The sequence below is a fragment of the Microtus ochrogaster genome, chromosome 4 (genome assembly GCF_000317375.1).
Source record: "Microtus ochrogaster isolate Prairie Vole_2 chromosome 4, MicOch1.0, whole genome shotgun sequence".
Classification (NCBI taxonomy): domain Eukaryota; kingdom Metazoa; phylum Chordata; class Mammalia; order Rodentia; family Cricetidae; genus Microtus; species Microtus ochrogaster.
Window position 1 is genome coordinate 416,735 of NC_022011.1, and position 3,714 is coordinate 420,448.

Here is a 3,714-nt window from a genome sequence, read left to right on the forward strand (position 1 = left end):
GTCCCTGTCCTAACTAACCCTTGACACTGAGCATCTCCCTCACAGTTTCCATCCCAGACCCCCAGAAGAGCAGGAGGGGGCTTAGGGAGCCCTACTCTCTTGAATACCATCAATAAAGTTCATTGCACCCCTCTAAAAAAAAAAAGCAAAACAGCAACAAAGGGGTAAAAAACAGGATATAACTTCAGATGCTAAAAAAAATCAAAGAAAGAAAAAAAGGACAAATAACAACAGCATCCCAAAGGAATAGCACCTACCTGTTCCAGGACGGGCAGGCAAGCAGGGGCCTATTTAGACACAAAGGACGGGTGAGTAGAACAAGGAGAGTGTAATACAGAACAGAAGGCTTGCATGATGCAATGGCATAAACATGCACACACAGGAGAGCAGTGACGGAGGTTAGAAGAAAATTGAGAGAAATATAAATAGTACTTAATTTTTTTTTCTGTAAAAAAATGGCTGAGGAAAAAGGTGGAGAGCATGTATTACTCAGAACAAATTGTGTCCACAAATAGCACAGTTGAAACTAGCATGGCTCATTCATTTGAAGGACAGAATACACCTGATTTTGTAGATCTGGGATGTTCATAAAAGCCTCTGATGCATTGGTTAGATTAGCCTGGCATTGCATATCAGGTTCCTTGTGTTTGCCAGTGCCTGTCTGTGCACTCAGCCACAGAAGCAGCAGAACAGTGCAGCTCTTCCTGGCTGGGCATCAGCCTTTTAGGGCTCACAACAGCGGTTGTGAGCAGATGTGCAGGTAGTTTTTCTTTCCTATCCTGGAAACTGCATCTTAATTCTCAGAGTTGCTGGGCTTCAGCCTGCTTTTGAAGGGCTATGATCTCAGGTCTCCAAAGGTGCTCACATGGTGACAGGTTAATCGGCATGTGAAAACAATGGACGTCTCTGAAAAACACAAAAACAACAACAACAACAACAACAAAGCCCTCTTACCATAAGAGAAAAAGATCTGCTAGCGGAATATTGTTGGTAGAAGGTAAAATGAGTTAGGTCTTCATTTGTCTGTTTTGGCTTGTACATGTGTGTATATGTTCATGTGCACATCTGCCTATGTGTTCATTCATGTGCATGAGGTCCTGTGGGTTCATGTGTCTGTGTAAGTGTACATATATAGGCCAGAGAACAGTCTCAACTATAATTCTAAGAAATGTCATCTACCTCCTTTGAGACTAGGCCTGTTGGGCTGGAGAGATGGTTCAGTGGTTAAGAGCATTGCCTGCTCTTCCAAAGGTCCTGAGTTCAATTCCCAGCAACCACATGGTGGCTCACAACCATCTGTAATGAGATCTGGTGCCCTCTTCTGGCCTGCAGGCATACATGCAGACAGAATATTGTATACATAATAAATATATAAAAAAAAAGATAGCTTGGGAGACTAGGCCTGTCATTGGCCTGGAGATCACTGATGAAGCTGGAATGGGTAACCAGTGTGCTCCAGGGATAACTCTGCCCCCACCTCCCCAGCACTGAGATTTAAAAACACACACCAGTCTCCTACCTTTTCACATGAGTTCTGGAGATGGAACTGAGACTCTTTTTTTCCTAATATTGAAAATAGACTCTTTCCTCCCATAATATATCCTGGTTATATATACTTTCCCTAACCTCTACACCTCCCAATTCCTCCCCACTTTCCCTCCCTTCTAGGTCCACTTCTTTATGTCTCTGACTAGAAAAGAGCAGACTTCTAAGGGATAACAACCAAACGTGACAAAATCAAATAGAATAAGATGAAGCAGAGCGATCATATAGAGTTTTACAGAAGGAGAAGAGTCCCAAGGGCAGGCACAAGAGTCAGAGACACACTCATTCTCGCACTCAGGAGGCCGTAAAAATACTAAGCTAGTGGCTATAATGTGTACTCAGAGGACCTGGTGCAGCCCCACGAAGGCCTGTGTGTGCTTCTTCAGTCTCTGTGAACCCATATGTGCCTCACGCAGTTGATTCAGAGGGCCTTGTCCACATCATCTGGTTCTTAAAACCTTCCAACCTCTCTTCCAAGAAGTTCCCTGAGCTGTGAGGGGAGAGATTTGATGAAGACCCCCAAATTAGCCTCTCCCCCATACAACCTCTGGCTGTGGGTCTCTGCACATGTTACCATCTGCTGCTGGAGGAAGCCTCTTTGATGATGCTGGGAAAGTCACTGATCTGTGCGCATAGCAGAATACTATTAGGAGCCATTTTATTGCTTTTCATTTGTTTGTTTTGTTTCTTTGTTTTTTGGGGTCAGTAGTTTTTAATTTGACCCTAGGTCTTTGGTCTATCTAGTATCTGGCTCTTGGCTACTCAAGCAATGCAGTGCTCAGTATGGGCTCCTTCTTGTGGAGTGGGCCCTAAGTTTTAGCGACATTGATTAGCTGCTCCCATAAGTTGCCCTAGTATATCTTGCAGACGTGACAGTTGTAGGTCCCAGGTTTTGCGGCTGATTTGGGTTTTCTGTTTCTCTTTTGGTAGCCTCAGAGTACCTTCCCACACCAAAAAGCCTAGAATTCAGGGGTGAAAACTCCATGTAGGCACCAACTCAATTTCTCCATGTTCAACAAGTTATGTAGATGTTGTCCTGGGCAGTGGGACCTCTCTGGCAATTTGCAGAGAGAAACCTTTTGTATTAGCAACAGTCTGGGGTGTTTGGGAATTTCCATGGGACCTCTTTGGCCAACAATTCAATTGAATGCAGCCCAGTATTGCCATTGGAAACCTGGAAGAGATGACCAGAGATGACGAGCCGAAACTCCATATCTTTCATTACTAGTCCTCAGTAGTCACATTCATAGATTCTAGGAAGTTTCCACTTGCACTGGATTTCCGCACCACCCCCAAGTGTTCCCCCAATTCCAGCCATCTCTCTATGTATGCTCTCCCTCATCCTATCACCTGACCCCCATCTTCTGTCCCTACTCACCTCCAGGTCACCCATAAACTTTATTCTATTTCCCCTTACTCTCCCCCCCCTCCTTTACCGAACCTCTCTGGCTCTATAGATTGCAGCTTGGCTATCATTACATGATGGCTAATATCCCCTTATAAGTGAATACATGCCAAATATATCTTTCTGGGTCTGGATTACCTCACTCAGAATTTTTTTTCTAGTTTCATCCATTTGCTTACAAATTTCATGGTGTCATTTTTTTTAACACTGAGTAATATTTCATGGTGTAGATTTGACACATTTTCTTTATCTGTTATTCTGTTAAGAGACATCTAGATTGTTTCCATTTTCTGGCTACTATGAATAAAGCTACAATGAACATGATCGAGAAGGTGTCCTTGTGGTAGTAGGATGGAGCATGGCATTTGGGTGTATGCCCAAAAGTGGTATGTTGTGGAATATTAGTTTAAGATGTGTTAGATTCGTTTATGCTGTGGAATATTTATTTAATGCCAAGATGTGCTGCATTCTTTTATGCTGCATTTGTTTAACTCTGTAAAACTATATAACTTTGCCTGCCTAAAACAATCGATTGGTCTAATAAAGAGCTGAATGGCCAATAGCAGGCAAGAGAGATAAATAGGAAATAGGAGGAGAAATCTAGGCTCAGGGGAAGAATGAGGAGTGAGAAGAGAAGGAGAGGAGAATGCCAGGGCCAGCCACTCAGCCACCCAGTGACTAGCCACCCAGCCACTCAGCCACCCAGTGACTAGCCACTCAGCCACTCAGCCACCCAGTGACTAGCCACTCAGCCACCCAGTGAC